The 18,224-nt window shown below is 34.6% G+C and overlaps 1 protein-coding gene across 7 annotated transcripts in view; it reads right to left on the reverse strand.

Annotated features, from left to right (window-relative positions):
* Positions 1–16,320, reverse strand: part of LOC128864375 (pneumococcal serine-rich repeat protein) — a 116,312-nt gene extending 99,992 nt beyond the window's left edge. For 6 of the 7 annotated variants that reach the window (XM_054104006.1, XM_054104007.1, XM_054104001.1 and 3 more), the window contains exon 1: positions 16,270–16,320. The gene's annotated coding sequence lies outside the window, so the exon portion shown is untranslated. The remainder of the gene's footprint in view (positions 1–16,269) is intronic. The other variant, XM_054104002.1, reaches the window with a different exon arrangement.
* Between the last annotated feature and the right edge of the window lie 1,904 nt (positions 16,321–18,224).

Below are 18,224 nucleotides of genomic sequence, written 5' to 3' on the forward strand. Positions count from 1 at the left end.
GGCAACATTTAAAGCGACAAATACGTAAACATTCGATTAGAAATGAGAAACAACTGAAGAACGTCCTTCAAGAGGAATGGAATAAAATACCACCAGCTGTAACTGAAAACTTGGTGAAATCAATGTAATCATGACTTAAAGCGATTAAAAAGTCTAATGGTTGTCCTACCAAATACTAGGATTTGATATTAATTATGTTTATTTTGTTTTTGATTTCACAAATTCATAATATGATGAACTGTATACTTACTTTTGAGACATGAATTTTTATAAAGTTTAATATAAAAAGCTATAACTTTGTTGCTTTTTAAAATTTTGTCATTATTTGGATTAAATATGATTTTTGTATTTCATTCATGTAAATAAAACACAATTTTGCTGTAAGTTAGGTTGTTTGAAGGAATCGATTGGGGGAAAATTGATAATGTATCCGGTGTATACTTACTTCTGTTACTAACTTTATATAACAAACATTTCTGGCTTTGACTGTCAAAGTTCCATAATTTGCAAAGTGTGTCTACACTGAAAAGTTCTTTTTTTGTTTTTTTTTTTTTTTGGCTTTTTCTTATAAAACCTATTGCATGTTCACAAGTAGAAATAATTTCAAGCACGAATATAATAGGACTATCAATAAGTTCGTGCGGTTTTTTTTCGAAATTTGAAACTTTATTGACGTAAAATGGTTACAAATTTAATATTCAAAATATTGTCCATCGCTTACCACTACTTTTTCCCATCTTTCTGGCAATTCACGGATTCCCTTTGTGAAAAATTCGGTCGGTTTTGCCGCAATCCACGAATCGATCCATTTTTTGACTTCATCGTAATTACGGAAGTGCTGGTCAGCCAGGCCATGTTGCATCGATAGGAAGAGATAGTAATCGGATGGCGCAAGGTCTGGACTATACGGCGGGTGGGGTAGGACATCCCATTTGAGCGTTTCTAAGTATGTTTTGACCACTTGTGCAACATGTGGCCGAGCATTGTCATGTTGCAAAATAACTTTGTCGTGTCTATCGGCGTATTGCGGCCGTTTTTCTCGCAGTGCTCGGCTCAAACGCATCAATTGTCGTCGGTAGACATCCCCCGTAATCGTTTCATTCGGTTTCAGTAGCTCATAATACACAACACCCAGCTGGTCCCACCAGATACACAGCATAACCTTCAGGCCATGAATATTCTGCGCCGACGTCGATGTTGAAGCATGGCCAGGGTATCCATACGTTGCCCGACGTTTTGGATTGTCGTAATGGACCCACTTTTCATCGCCAGTCACAATTCGATGCAAAAAACCCTTTCTTTTGTGCCGTTGAAGCAGTTGTTCGCATGCCATAAAACGGCGTTCAACGTCTCTTGGCTTCAATTCATACGGCACCCAATGGCCTACCTTTCGGATCATTCCCATGGCTTTTAAACGTTTGGAAATGGTTGATTGATCAACTCCCAAAGTTTTTGCAACCTCTTCTTGCGTTTGAGCCGGATCTTGATCGAGCAATTCCTCCAATTCGGTATCCATGAACTTTGGCGGCGCACCCTCGCGTTCTTCGTCTTCCAAGCCAAAATCACCACTTTTAAAGCGTGCAAACCACTTCTGGCACGTTCGCTCAGATAGAGCATGCTCACCATAAACTTCCACCAAGATACGATGACTTTCGGCTGCTTTTTTCTTCATATTAAAATAATGAAGAAGAATTCCCCGCAAAAACACATTATTTGGCACGAAATTCGACATTTTCAAGTGTGGTAAAAATATTGTTGTTTACGCTTCAAATAAAAAACTTATACTGACGTTTGTGCCTTACGACAGTAGCTCTCCAATGAATGTTTGGAAATGTGGATCGATGGAATAATAATCAAGTTACGCCATCTGTTGTAAAACCGCACGAACTTATTGATAGTCCTATTAATTGCACACTTTGTAAAACCTTCCTTGATATTTCTCAATAAAATCAAAAGAATGAATATCAGCAAATGAAAAACGAGAATTTGCAATCAAACTAATAATTTTTGTGAACTTCAACTTGCTCAGAAACTACAATAGCCCCTTGATGACACGCAACGCTGGTTTTCAATATACTTTGCAATCAACATTTAACTTTTACGAATTCAATATAACAAAAATTAGATTTAAAATAGCAACCAGTTGGCCGACAGTGAATTAGTGACTTTGAATTGAATTGAGTTGATTGTTGTCACCATAGAGGCAATTGAGTTGACTATTTGGTTATTATTAGCGAATTCAACGCAAAACTATACAAAGACTTAAATGACTGAATGAATGGGTGACTGTCAAATGGCGGCAAATGGTTAATGAAATAAAAGAACCAACCAAAATGACGAAAAGTGAACGCAAGAAGAAAAACGCAAAAAAAAAGTACGTTGCAATACAGTTCACAAGCATTGCATGCGACTAGCAATGAGGAGTTTAGCCCGCAATCGCCGCCGTTGCCACCTTCCGTCGTCTAACCGTAATTGCATTGACCTTCACTGGGCGTACAGTTACACAGCAGAGCACAGCAAAACACAGTTGCAGGCGGTTAGGCGAACAGTCACTAAGCGATTGCGTTACGCTTTCAACTGTCATTCGTCACATACAAATAGAGTGCAAATAAAGAAAAAAAGTACTAAAGTAACAAAAAAAAATATTTAATACAAATACAAATACAAATTGAAATCAAGTTTGCGGTTTAAGTCTTTTGTGCCAACACTTAAATCGCCTGCAAAGCTCCAAACGCAACGCAATTGTAGAAAAATTAAAGCACATTGTAATTTTAGATGTGAAACAAATAATTTGAAAATAATATAAAACAAAAATTGTTACACAAAACAAAGCAAAAAAAAAAACATAATTTGTTTATTGCAAAAATTGCTGGGGCGCACAGTGACAGTTGCGGTGGCGGTTGAGATTTGTCTGTCACTGTTGCTGGTGGCGAAGGCGGTGCTTGGGGAAGGTTTTTTACAGCATTAACGTCGCCTACGTAATGCGGTCGTTCTCGGTGTTGTAACAGCAACAACTGTGTGCGCCTTTCCTTTCATGATATCAATTACAAAATTAAGCTGTGCAAATTGGTGGCTGCATGGCTGTAAGCAAGCAGGGAATGCAAAATGGGAACTGAAATGTGTAGGCGGACAGACAGACGGGGTAAGGCATTGATAGACGTTGGCGCAATAAGTACGAGTATTTAAATTACGTGAAATAAAATGCTACAGATGAAGTGAGAAAATCGTACGCTTCCTATTGGTAATGTGACGCTTAGGGTAATGCGAAATGGTCGCACTAAAAAATTTTATTTTCTATTTACATTTGTTCACTCTTCTACCACTGATTGGCGTGAAACCTAACGATAGTTAGTTAGCTGCGTTAGAGACGTCCCATTTCAATTGCACTTCAGTGCATGGCTGGTGGTTCGAAGTGAGTTGTAGGCTGAAAGAAAAGTATACCTGGTTACTAAAGATATCTGGTCTTTCAAGTTGAATTACCACGGCCCTATCCATGTCGTTAGATGACTAATTGTTGCTTGGTTGAACCTAAATATGTTTTGCTTAATTTTTTCATGCCAGTACTTTTGCAATCAAGAAAGCGATACTAACTTCTCTCAATGAATTAAGGATAATGTTATACTATATATATTTCTAGATTTTTTTTCAGTTGATAAATTTTTATACAGAGCTGAAGATTTTTAGACCTCGAAGCTTAGCAAACACATGCCTTTTTCGACTCAGCGCCAAAACAAAAAAAACAAAAAATCATGTGCAGCATCGTACACATGGAACTTCTGTGGGTGAATGAGTGTGAATAACAGAGAGAGAGAGAGAGAGAGAGAAACAGCGAGAGAGAGGAAGAGAAGGAGACAGGGATAATTTCAAAGGAAATACAACAGTATGAAATTTGTGTAACCAAAATTCGATTTTATTACCTATATATGCATTATGCTATCATCTGTTGGTGGTTCAATTGGTAATACTGATATAATTGGTTTGTGATAGCTGAAATATGAAATATATGTACGTGATTCAATATTTTCTAGATAACGTGTGAAAATTGCATCTAGTGTAGTTCCGAATTTTGTTGTTGATTCTTTAGGGTTATTGGTTATCTGCAAACCGAATGTTTCTCGAAGAAATTGAATCAACGGCAAAGAATCATTGGATCCGAAATTTACGTTGAAATCTCCCCCGAGAATCAATGGAATTTTGCCTTCGCCTCTTCCAAATGCATTTGCACCTGCGTGCCTGTAAACCAGTAGTGAGCGGTGAATGAAATATATTATGCCATCAAGATTTTGGTTCGGTGAGATATAGATGGCGGCTATGACAATAGTTCTTCCATTCAGCGTTTGACATTCTGCAATGCAAACATCGTCAACTGGTGTGACTGTTGATGAATATGACTGAGACTGCCTTGTAGTCATTTCCATGCTTGGTGTGACGATATTTACGCTATCATCTTGATTGTGGTAGATTGCCACACCGCCAGCTCTAACATTTAGTCGATTATATTTGATGACGCATTTGAAATTTGGTATACTAATATCCTCGTTATCGTTTAACCAAGTTTCGGACAAAAGTACTATACTCGATTTGCGGATGACAGAGTCTGTTAAATCTGCGGAATGTGCTCGTAGGCTCTGACAATTAAGAGTATATACAGATAGCCCTCTTCTCTGAGTCATGAAATCAATTATTTGTTTATCCACAGTTTCCAGTCTATTTAACGATAGTCTCCGGAATTCATCTTGTAAATGATATATACTGTCTGATGCTCGTCGACCATGGTAGAATCTAAAATCATTTTCGTTCGTTATAATCCACAAGCCTTCAATACAAGTGACTCGTGATAAAGCAACGTAAACTAATGATTGGGAATGTTTTTTATCATATTCGTAAACAACTTCAGAATACTTGCTTCCCTGAGACTTGTGAATGGTCGTCACAAAAGCACAAACTAATGGTAAATGTGATCGTTTAGCGTTAATGGTTTTTTTCTTGTTAAGCGGGATGATATACATCATAATGTTACGAAAATGTTATAGAAAATGTATAGCTCTCTTTCTCCTTCTCTCTACGTTGTATCTTTTTTTCTCTCTCGCGTAACGAAATTTCTAAACGTTACATTGTTTCCAATTCACTCTTCATTCTCGCTCAAATATAAGGCAGCCGCTAAAGAAGAAAACAAAAAAAGTAATCCATACGTCAAGCAAACTGCACCTCTCGTGCCAGTTGGGTGGAAGAAGCGTAAATGATGGGTTTAATAATCATGCGTTTTGACTCTAAGTACGCAGCCAGCTATGCTTTTTCTTATCGTTTCTTTCACCGAAGACACATTCCTCACTCTCAAATAGTTTATTGAAAAAGCTACTGCTTTCCTATGCACTGCAGAGCCAACCGAATTTAAGTTTCAAAAGTACAGCCGGGAAAAAGCTTTATCACTTTGATCGGCGTAGCCGAATGGGTTGGTACTTAAATTGAAGTCCCGTCCAAGAAGAATCGAATGATAGAAAAAGATTTTTCTAATAGCGATTACTTCTCGGCAGGCTGTGGCAAATCTTCGAGTGTATTTCTGCCATGAAAAAGTTTCTCATAAAAAACTATCACTCATTCGGAGTCTACATAAAACTGTAGGTCCCTCTATTTATTGTAAAAAAAATGAAGACGCACACCACAAAGCAGGGGGAGGAGCTCGTCCAAATATGCAATCATGGCTGGTCAATAACACGACCAGATTAGATTTTCTCCAAATAAAATTTCAATTAATTCTCATCAAAATTTCATTTATAAAAAGTGTGAGTGCGCAGTTTTATAGCCCAATACAAGTTAGTAAATTAAAATGTAAGCTTGAAGTACCTTACGTTTCTCGTTAGTAATTTTCATAATTGTTTTTTCGGTGTTCGCATGGAGAAAATGCGCAACATGGTCAGAGCAAAAATATTATCAAAAACTTATTAGAATTTAAGCCACTTCAAGCTTTTATTTTATTGCATTAAATTTTAATGGATTATAAAGCTGCCTATTTAATTTTTTTTCAAAAATCTTTATTTTAAAATTTGAAATTTATATAAGGATTTTCCTATAGCAGGAGTTATTTTGAATAGCCTGCTATTTCGTTAGATGTCACTTGTGAAGCTGTCATTTTTTGATATTTGACAAGTAGAAACTACACCACTAGTAAAAATGGAACGATATACGCTTAAACAACGCATTGAAATGATTAAAACTCACGATAAAAATGGTGAAAGTTTGGCAGAGATAGTTCGTAAAACTTAAACATTTTGGGGTCATCGTGAAGCACCTTGTCGGACCGCAATACAGAAATTGGTGAGAAAATTCGAGCGGTTGGGACAAGTTAGTGATGTGAAGAATAAACCCCGTGCACGTCGCTCAAGAACAGCCAAATATGTTGCTGTTGTAGATGAAAGTGTTAAGAAGAAAACCCAGGTTTGTTCATTCCTCGTATAATTCTTTGGAGTTAGGCATTTCACAAACGTCATTACTCCATATTTTACATAAAAGTTTGGGTCTTAAGGCTTATAAAGTCTAGTTAATATAAGAACTCAAACCGGCCGATCATCAACAAAGTCGTGTCTTTGCTGATTGGGTCGTTGGAATGCATGAAAATGATACGGAATCCCCTCGAAAAATCATCTTGCCACCTCGGTGGCTTCGTCAACAAGCAAAATTGTTGCATCTGGACCTAGAAAATTCAAGAATTATTGTTGAAAAGCATCTCTATCCTCAACGTGTGACTGTTTGGTGCAGTTTTTGGTCCGGCGGAGTCATTGGACCTTACTTTTTCGAAAATGCAGCTGGAGCAACAGTTACGGTTAATGGATTGCGCTATCGAGATATGATTAACGAATTAGTATGGCCGAAATTGGATGGTATTGATCTGGTCAACGTTTATTTTCAACAAGACGCCGCTAGGTGTCACACAAGCAACGAAAGCATTGATCTTTTACGGGAAAAGATCTCCAATTACACCGCTTATTGGAAATATCTTTTAGTGATGATAAAAATGCACGCCAGTCATGATGTCAAATGCACCCAAGAGGGCTAATATAATTGTACAATATATAAATAAATTCCTCTCTCAAAATAGGGGCGGAATACAAAAAGATGCTATTGACTCATATTAAAAAAAATTAATTTAAATAAAAGCAAAATTTTTATAAACAACAATTTAAATACGTTGCTCAAAAAATATTGTATGCCCATTTTACCTGTCAATTTATTAAAAACGTAAAAGCAGCTCAAAGCTCTAAGTCAGATTGCAGAGTTGAATAAGTGAAACAAAAAATATATTGTATTTGTTAGCAACTGTTACAAATCCATCGAACAAAAGTATTTTAATTGAAATAAATAAACAAAATGTATCACTTGCATATGTATATGCGTGTGTTTCCTGAGTGTTATTGCATAATGTTTGTTTACATAATCTCTGTGTCTCTTTGCTCGACCCTCCAACACACGCACTCACGCGCTCAAATTCATTTCCTGGAACACCCACTCGCCTTCGAAAAGGTAAAATAATCACGCGGTTGCAATAACACTTACACAAATAGATTTTGTACTTTGTTTTTGCATAGATATTTGTATGTTTTAATAGATATTTGTATGTTTTCATAGATATTTGTATGTTTGCATGGGTGTGTGTATGTATTAGTATTACATTTGCATATCCAGTGGACTATCAAACCACAAAGGCAAGACACAGAGGTAAATCAAATCACAGTTGTGGCGAGCATATCGACATTCGCATTACACAAACATACAAAATACAAGCATACATGCAGCCATTCATATGCATAGAGACTCTTATGCATGAATAAAATTATGTACTTAGGGTATCAGCACTAAATCGAACTGTGCTTGTTTTATTTTGTCTTGTAAGACAATTCAAAATAAGATATCTTCCGTAATTGAAATTTTAAAAATTTTTATTTTGATTTCAATACAACTTTGTGTTACAATTCCAGTTACATGTTGAGTGAAATAATCACTTTTGTTTTTGTTATTTTCTGTTTTTTGTACTCTCTTTTTATATGGCTGCTGATGTGGGTGCTATCCGCTCTGGTTGTGCTGATTTTGCTATAAAAGTATTATAATTTGTGCAAAAGGTCACGTCGCGCTTTATTAAACGCACTGGGAAATATAATTTCCTGCTTAATGCGTGTCATATATGGGGCGCTTAAAAGTTACTGACCAGCATAAATCACTTCAAATATGTTTACGATTTCAGTAGCAATTTCTTTTATCGCTATTTTTAGGTGCAAATTGGACAGATTGTGAAGAGGTAGAGCTCAGAAAAAAAGGAATACCATATCTTATATTTATTCTAAGGCAGAATTTTTGTTTACAAACAATGCTTGGAAATTATTTAGAATTATTTCTGAAATTCTGAGTCCGTGATCGCAACTTTAAATCGTTGAGCAGTACGTTCACATATGCAGTGATTAGCAATAAATCCACAAAAATTAATCTATCCGTTCAAATATGGCAGATAAGCCGCAAAATTAACAATCTGCTGTCAAGACTGTTTTGAAAGGTTTTGGGTTAGGTTAGGTTAGGTTGGTATGGTTGCCCAAGGAATGAGCATGAGCAGTTGGACGAAGAATAATGAACTCGTCCTTTGTGATACCATTAGGAAGGAGGTGAGATGAAAGAGAAAGACCGATGGGATACAGGGAGAGGGCGGGGAGAGGTGGTGATGGGATGGTTAGGAGGGTGGGTTTAGAGTGTGTGGACTACGAACGATGAAAATGCTGCGTTTGCGTCCAGGGCTTTTGTGCTGCTGATGAAATCCATCAGATTTTTAACGTCAGCGCCAGCTATATCAGCAGACGCAGCAAAGAAGTGAGAGCCAAGATACCTGGATCTTAGCCCCGCAAGAGCAGGGCAGCTAAGGAGAAGGTGCTGAGATGACACCACCTCATCCTCCATATATCTAGCGCAAAAAGGACTCGAGATGATTCGAAGTCTCACAGCATGCATTCCTCGCGCATAGTGACCTGTGAGAAAGCTTTTACTTAATAGAAATTGGTTTGGTGGAATATTTTAGTGTTTTTGGTTTGCTTAAGTAAACAGATACCTATACAATTTACAAAAAAAAAATTTTTATCATAAAATGTTAATATACTCGTAATCCTTTAAGAACATGTTAAAAAATTTTAGAACATACATTTAAGTATTTCTTATATTATAGATCGTCAACCGTAACGACTCTATTCGTTGCGTTCGAGCGCTGAAAGAGGTATAGTTACGTTGCCGACTTTAGACGCGTTTTTCTCAAAACTATATTTTGCGTACACGATAACTAGACAAGTTATTGACCAATCTCCCTGACATCTCCCACATCTTTTTTCAAAAAAAAAATTTTTCGAAGCAAAAATAGTAAGCAAAATCGCCCCAAAATTAATTTTTTTTAAGCATTTTATTCCGCGAACTTTTTTTCACTTTTGTCTAATTCATATAGAAATTATGACATTAATGAACAACAAAATTTTTGGTTTTTTGTATTCGGGTCACTGACGCCGATGCTAAAATGCCCGCCGATTGAGAAGCCCCGCTGCGACCTTTCTGGAAGAATTGAGTGTACATCCGCCATTTTCAATGATTAAAATAAAAAAAAAATGTATATATTGTTTTAATGTATATATAAAATGTATGCCAATTTTGAAAAAAATATATTGATTTCTTCATTTTAAATAATTTTAATGAAAATCAGGGAAAGTATGGCCGTTTTTAGCCCCTTTAAGGGGGCCCGGTGGTTTAGAAATTTCAAAAAATTTATTTTTTGTTTTTTCGGTATTTCGAAAGTAAAATTTTGTTTTTCATTTTTGTTCGTAAAAGAAGTTAAAAACCTTAAAAAATTTAAATATCGGTTTTGATTTTTTTATTGTAAAAAAATCCTGAATAAAGCCTAAATTTGCGAGATCTAGACCACCGGGTCCCCTTAAATTGACCATCGTCTAGCATTCTCCGCGCTCAAATATATATTTATAGAGACATGTTTTTAAAATTAGTTTAAAGTTGTTTTGAAAAACCAACAAAAAATTTTACGGGGAAAAATTATGTACATTTCTCACCGAAACTTTTTTAACTTTATTTTGTGATCTTGGAGTAATAATAGGTTCACATATAACTATATTAGATTTTCCACTTTTTCGAGCTTAACTCCAAACGGACCGCTCTCTACTTAGTTAATGGGCTGTAAAAGTGATAATATTGGGAATTTCCGCATGTATTTCACAGTATATTCGTCAGATACAATACTTTCGAATTATCGAAAAAACAAAAAATCGATTTTTGAAATTCCTAGACCATAAATGGATTATGCTTTCATGGAATTTTTTTTTATGGTTTCTAGGTATAGCAAAGAGTTTATTATTTTACACTTTAAAATGATTGGACATATTGGGCTGGCATAAACAAGAACTAAAACTAATGTGTAGGTGTAATAGCAAGCAAAAAAATAACAAAAAGCATAGAGAAAATGTATTGCTAAACAATGCAGAAATTGTATAAAACCACTTAGCAAATAGCGAGCAAACTGCTTTCAATAACAACAAATCGGCTACCGCTATACAACTACGTTAGATAAATTTGTAAATGTCACACTTTTACAATTAGCATTTTAAAGAGACAGTTGAATGGTTTTTCTGTATCCACATTTTTCTAAATAGGTTAACTTTTCATGGAAGCCATGATACAAGCCACTGTAGCTGCTGTTACTACACAAACAAATTCATTACCTGATCATAATTTTTATTGCACTTAGTCTGATTGGCTTGATTGAAAGTTTTTTGTTTGTTTTTGTTTTAGAGGTAACTACAAAGTGGTTATGAAACGTCACTAACTACAGCTCGATACTTGATTGCTGTCAGTTAAATTCCTGAATATTCGCTTTTCGGGCATAACATCTGAGTTTATGCGTTTTCTGCCTGCCACAACCGCATGCGAAGAAATTAACTACTCCATTTCCAAATCTGAGAGGCAAAGAGAAATCAATTATTTTCCAAGAGTAGCCATACAAAATATATTTTTGTCAAAGCACAAATAGTCTTTAGCCTGCTGACTGCTTGATATCCATTTACCTAAGATGCTCGAAATTCGGAAATTGAGAGGCTGTTCAGGAACTCTCCGAACAGGAGAAATGACTCTTGGATAAGCTTTCTCCCTGTGCCTTATTGTATTGTGAAGAAACTGCAAGACATAAACCAATATAACAAAAATCGCACGAAGACATATATATTTTTTTTACAAAAAAGTAAGCCACTAGAATTTTATAGCCTGTGTTTTATTAATACTGTTTTATAAATTGTTGATTTCGGTCTTTTCAGGTCGAAAGCGTTAAATCGCTAAAAGAGTTTCTCAAAATTTCATAAATGCATATAAGTATGTAAATTGTAAATATGTATGCAAGAAAAGGCGAGGTCGTATTCGGAGACCCCAAAAACCAAAAACACACGCAGTCATATTTATTCAGCGTATTGAGGCATAAATTAGAACGTGTCGCCACTTGTGTGTCACAGCTTGCCACAGCAGCTACTGTATGCCACATTTTTAATGAGAGCAACATGCAAACTGCAAATTGATATGAAATAAAAACATAAAAATCAAATGAGAGCGCAACACTCACCAACAGCAAAAGGTAAGGAGTAGAGTTGTGTATAACACCTTGTTCAAAAGGTTCCCGGAATATTTTCGGAAAATTCTAAATACAATTTTACTCCTCAAAAGTCACCTTCAAAGTACTCCCCACCAACAGCAATGCACTTATGCCAGGAATCCAGAATAATCTGGCGAATCTATGATTTAGCTTTCGAAACATTTCTGGAACTCTATATTCAGTACACCCAACAGAACTGCTTTCTATTTTTCCATTACTTCCTCTCGCCTGTTAAAACGAGTTCCCCGTAGTGGTTTCTTGACTCCATCAGACAGAAAAAAATCACAGGAAGCCACATCAGGTGAATTTGATGGCTATTGGAAGGTATTTGCTTCGTTCTTGTTTAAAAACTCACGTCCAATGAAGGCACACTGAGATGGTGCGTTTTCATGGTGGAAAATTCACAAGTTAATTGCCGCCAAATCGTTTCTTTTTGGGCGAACTACGTGGTGTGCACTACTGTTGTAATCCATAAAAACCGTGAGTATCGCTTTCTTTTCTGACTGAAAATGGCATGGTTTTTTTTGTTCTAAGCTCTCTGTTCGGAGCTCTCCACTCACTCGTCTGATGTCTGGATTACGTGTTGTGCTCATAAATTCAGGTCTCATCGCCAGTAACGATATATTTGGTAAATGTTGGGCCGGATTCGGCTTTCGAAATCATGTCTTCGGTGATATCAACGCGGTTCCTTTTTGTGTGAAGTTCAGGTTCTTTGGGACCAACTTTGTAGCGACAATGTGCTAACCCAAATCATTAACTACGATGCCCTGAATGGATCCATAAGCAATGTTCAAATCCCCGGCTCTTTGACGGCTAATTTGTGGTTACTTTTTTACTTTTCTTTTCTTTCGCTTTAGTGATGTTGTCATCAGTTTTCGACGTCGGTAGCATGCCACTACATTCGTCATCCTCGATGGATTCACGATCTCTTCTGAAGCGTTCATGCCACACGTAAACGACTGTTTTTGCACCATTAAATATATTTTTAACACAACATTTAGTACAAACTGTTTGTTGTAAATTAAGATCCATTTGTTAAGCTGTAAAATATCGAAAACACGTGCAGGGGCAGATTAACTCAAGGTGGCGGGACTTTTACAAATGTCAAGAAATGGTGCTAAAGTTTGGTCAGAAATGTTAACCACAAATGTGGCAACCCAACAAAAAAAGCAGCAGAACACAAATCAATTGACTTAGAGCGTCGCCTGGCGGTTTTTTTCGGGAACTTTTCGATCAAGGTGGTATACGAGTTGTGTGTGTATATGTAGCTTAAAGTGACGTGGCGTGGCGCGCGTGAAAAATGTCACAAAAATTTTAAATAAATATATCGGTCAGCACACGCACGATTTTTGTTTTGCATGCAAAATTTAAATTCTGTTTTCTTCATGCACAAATGTATACACATACATACACAAACATACACGGGTGTATCACCGTGCTATCTGTTTATGCACGAGAATATTTTTATCAGCTTGACGGCCGTAACAGCATTTAGCACAATTTGTCTGTTGTAAGTGAGGCAACGTCAAGCTGTTATATAACTGACCTCATGCATACGTTTTTTTGTTAAGAATATTGGTTTATTTTTTTGGTTTTAATGTGAGTGGTTTTTTACTCGGTGGCAATCGCTCTGATTGTGTCAGCGTCAGTCAGGTCAGGCATACACAATAAATCGCGTGACATATGTGATGCTGGCGTGACGGTGGAATGAAGCAAATGTAGATGGGCGAATGGATAGGTTGCATGCATCTGAAATGCAAATTTATTTTATTTACTAACAATTTTTTTTTGCTTTTTGAAAATTAACTCACTCTCGATCTTCGCTTTAAAGGCTTTAAAAGTTTGTAAATTGTGAGGAAGGCATACAGTTTTTTGGCATTTTAGCTTTGAGGTGACCCATTGGCAACGTTTTAAGAAATAAGTGTTACTGTAAAATAAGTCTTATGTTAAATAAGAGTTATCGTGTACGCCAATTCGAAAAATATAGTTTTGAGAAAAACGCGTCTAAAGTTTGAATACAATATAACTGTACCTCTCCCAGCGCTCGAACGCAAAGAATAGAGTCGTCCCGGTTGACGATCTATAATATAGGAAATGCTTAAATGTACGTTCTAAATTTTTTTAACATATTCTTAAAGGACTACGAGTATATTAACATTTTATGAAAAAAAAATTTTTTTTTCGAAATTGTACAGGTATGTGCCCCCTTAATTTCATTTTTTTTAAATTTATTTCCTTTAATTCAATTAGTTTTTTTTAATCTTATTGCATTTTGTCGAATTTTATTAAATGCATTTTTTTACTTTATTTTAATTGGTTTCATTTTAGTTTCTTTCAATTAATTTATTTTTTATTTTATTTTATTTTGCTAAACGATTTATTTTTTTTTCATTTTATTTAATTCTCTATTTAATTTAATAGTCTATTTTCGTTTTTCTTATTATTTTGGTTAATATTATACCTTTTATTTATTTATTTTTCATTTTGTTGAGTTTTATTATATTGTACTTTATTTTTTATTTTGAAGAATTCTATTTTATGTTGTTGTATTTTATTCCATTTTTTTCCTTAATTTAATTTTATTTTACTTTAGTTATTCTTATTTTATTTTCTCATATTATTCTATTTTATTTCTTTGAATTTTTTCAATTTTTTAATTTTATTTTTGTTGAATTGAATTAAAATTGTATTGAAATTGAACTGTGTTTTTCATTTTGTTTTATTTTTTTACTCCATTTTTTCATTTTGCAGTATTTTAGTTTGTTTCAATTTAATTTAAGTTTATTTTATTTGATTTAATTTCGTTTTATCTTATTTTATTTATTTTGTTTCTGTTTCTGATTTAATATAACTTTATTGAGTTGCATTTTATTTTATTTATTTTTTATTATTATGTTTTACAGAATTTTATTTTGTTTTACTTTATTTTGTTCAATTTAATTTTATAATACTTTCTGTTGAGGTAATTTTTTTCACTTAATTTAACTTCATTTTATTTTATTTCTTGTACTTTTTTCCATTTTATCTTTTGTTTTCTTATTTTATTTTATTATATTTTTGTTTCGTTATATTCAATTTATATTTTATTTTTTTTTATTATTTTATTATTCTCATTTTGTGTAATTCTTTCAGTTAATTCTATTTAGCTTTTATTTTTTTCATTTCGCATAAATCATTTTAAAAGAAAATACCTCCTCCCTTATCGTTTATTCTTCAAATACTTTTAGTCAACGCATGATTCACAATAAATACCTGTAAAATTATATACCTACGTATATGTATTTGTAGATATGACTACGTTGCCTCTACGCATACACACTCTAAGCATACACACTCACAGCCACATCTATTTCAAATAATTATGTTGATTAATTCACTTCGAACGCATTTCAATGTTCTCGTTTGACATTTATGCCTCAATCATGTTTTTCCTTATTTAAAATTTAAATCAACTTTGCTTCAACCAAATGCGTTCAGCCGTTCATAGTACCGCTTCAGCAGCTTTACGGTTGAGGAAACGAGTTCATTTGATTATGCACACGCACATAAATGGGCGATTTAATTTCGTCACAACATGTAAAACAGCTAAGTCACAAGTCCAATATTGACAATCGTCTTTTATTTTATATTTCTTTTTTGCAGAAAAGAAATGCTGTAGCTGCTCTCAATAATTATGGGTCTACTATGTAAAAATGCAAATCGATGAGTCAGCTGGTTAATATACATACGCGTGGAACTGCTTGCTTTACCGTTATGACAATGAATTGTACCGCTGAATAAATGCGAAACCAGAAACATGGTATTGGTCTTTTTAGGCGAGAGATGTATGCAGGTTCTGCTTTATGGGGATTTCTATGAGCTCTTATGAGTTAAAAGCACCGTTGTCGTGTCGGTATAAACGCATGGATTTAAGTTGATTTCTAAGCTAAGGACAGCGATAAGTTTCTAGAGTTTTTATGAGGAACATTTAGAAAATAGGTTCTAGATTCGGATAAGAAGAAGAAGAAAATAAATAAACATATTCTACCAACAGTCGCTCCTATGCAGGCAATGAAAAATATCTGCATATACTTTTGCCATGAATTGCAAGTTCGAAATTTGCTAAAAAATACCTGTGATTTTGTTGCGCACTTTCTTTTACGTTAAATATTACTACTACTAAATAAAAAAAATTACAATGTGTAACACTGCTAGATAAAAAAATTTAAAAAAAATGTATGGTATTTTTAAGCAACTTCAAACGTGCATCTTATTATACTAAAATTTAATAAGCAGTAAAACAGCATGCCGAAATTTTGCCCAGAAATTCTAAATAAAACCGTAGAATTGGGATGAAAATTTTCTGGAATTTTTCTAATTTTGATGAAAAAATTTGAAAATTTAGACTTACTCGATTAGGCATTCAGAATGAATGAAGTGAACTCAACTTTTATGTTAAATAAAAAATATAGATTTTTTTGCAAGCTGCTGTTAGTTTAGAATGCATTAATTACGTATTATTTAAAATTTATAGAATTTTCATTTATACGGCAGGGTATTGTAAAACGATAGATGGAAAATAAATAAATCAATAAATAAATATTTAAATCTAACATACAACTTACCTTCTTACTTATGTGAAATGCTCTTTCGCCTATTCAGTAAAAGTTGTTCCTGAAAGACAAATAGAGAAAGTATAACATTAATTTAAATAAACACGAAGAGCTTTAATATATTGGATTATATTTCCTGAGTTATATAAGATTCGAAGTAAGTTGAATTTTCTTCCAGACCTGCTAGCCCTAAATAAAAGTGTCCTCACAACAAGAGATATAAATATATATTCAGATAGCCAATCGGCTCTGAAAGCCTTAAAATCACCTTATATTAACTTGAAGGCAGTAAAAGAGTGTATCGATGTTTTGACAAAACTATCACAGTACTTTGTAATAAACCTGCTCTGGGTGCCGGGTCATAGAGACATAGAAAGCAACTGCAAAGCAGATGAACTAGCGAGATTGGGTACCACATTACCGATCCAACCAGACAAAGCGAACATGGTATAGATATGCAACTTGCAAGATGTTTATAGACAAACGCATGATCAGTGCTCCCAACAGGATATGATCTCAGTCCCCAACCTGTGCAACTAGTAGAATGACGTGTCCAGAATGGAATATGGGCCGCACAAACCGACTGTTGAAACTAAACAGAAAAATTTTATGAAATCTTCTCGGGGTCCTAACCGGGCATTGTCTGATTGGTAGACATGCCAGTAGACTGGGAGCAGCCTATAACGACTATTGCAGAAGCTGTAACGACATTGAAGAAAAAGATACTATAGACACTTTGCATGGTGCCTCTGCGGGTGCATGGCTCTGGATAAAAGAAGGTTCAATATTTTCAGAAAAAGTGAATAACTTGGCAGAAGTAGCCAATATAAAAATGACAAGTCTTGTAAGATATATTAAAGCCACAGGTTGGTTCAATGAGGACAATGCAGTGTGAGCAGAGGGGACAGCCCTGGTGGTATCACAATGGGCCTACAGCAGGCCTAGGTGTATCAACCGACAACCACTATACCTACCTACCTATCTACAAGCTCTCACTGATTTACTTATCGCTTAAGGATTTTGCCATTTCCCTAGGCGAGATGGCACCGGTGTCATAAGTGGGATTAAGTTAAGATGTGCCTGTGTTTTGTTCTCTAGATTATACGTGTGAATGAAATTTTATCCTACGAGTTGCGGTAGTAACGAAAGAAAGAGTCCGTGACTTACGGGGAAATTAACTTTTTTCTGGCTGCTGGACCAAACCAAGAGAGTGAATCATAATATAAGTAAAAAAGTAGTTTCTCTGATTTTCGAAGTTAGACTCCGAAGCCGAGATATGAGCCTTTGAATTGCGGAATTGGCGCATTAGTAAAAAATGATTTAAAATTAATGTGTGTAAATATCTAAATCCCTATCGCCTATCCTGGTTATTTAAAAAGTGTATATTTTTTTAATTAAAATTATATTACAGGTGCTATTAGGAATAAAAAATTAGATCTTTGTGAACTTTATTTTTTAAAGACTCTTTAACTGACCTTGAACACAGAAATGGTTTGAAAGCGACTCTTTGTCAAATGAGCCAACGTTCCAATGTTCAAAATTGCATTGTCTTAAATTTGTCTGATTTTCGGTTTATTTGAATAGGTAGCCTTGAGTATAATAGGAGGTAATTTGAAACACTTTTAAAAAAATTTAATGATTTTGAGATTTAAAATTTTGGTTTAAAGTTTTTCAAGTCAAATATTTTCGCTTTTTTTTAATAGGTATATTAATATTTTCATAGTTTTTTAGATTTTTAGAATGAAATATACTTAAAAACATTTTTGAAATAATTTTTTATTTAATTTCTTTAACAATTTTTGTAGTGAAACTTCTTAGGCGTCGATGGATGAGCGAGAATGGAGAGTAAAATTTCAAGGCCATGCAACGTTTTGTCCAATTTCGTCCCGCGAGAGAGAAAACAGATGTAACGTAGAGGAAAAGGAGAGAGAGAGCTATACCTTGTACACATCTAAGATATATTTTCC

Source organism: Anastrepha ludens, chromosome 5 (assembly GCF_028408465.1).
Source record: "Anastrepha ludens isolate Willacy chromosome 5, idAnaLude1.1, whole genome shotgun sequence".
Lineage (NCBI taxonomy): Eukaryota > Metazoa > Arthropoda > Insecta > Diptera > Tephritidae > Anastrepha > Anastrepha ludens.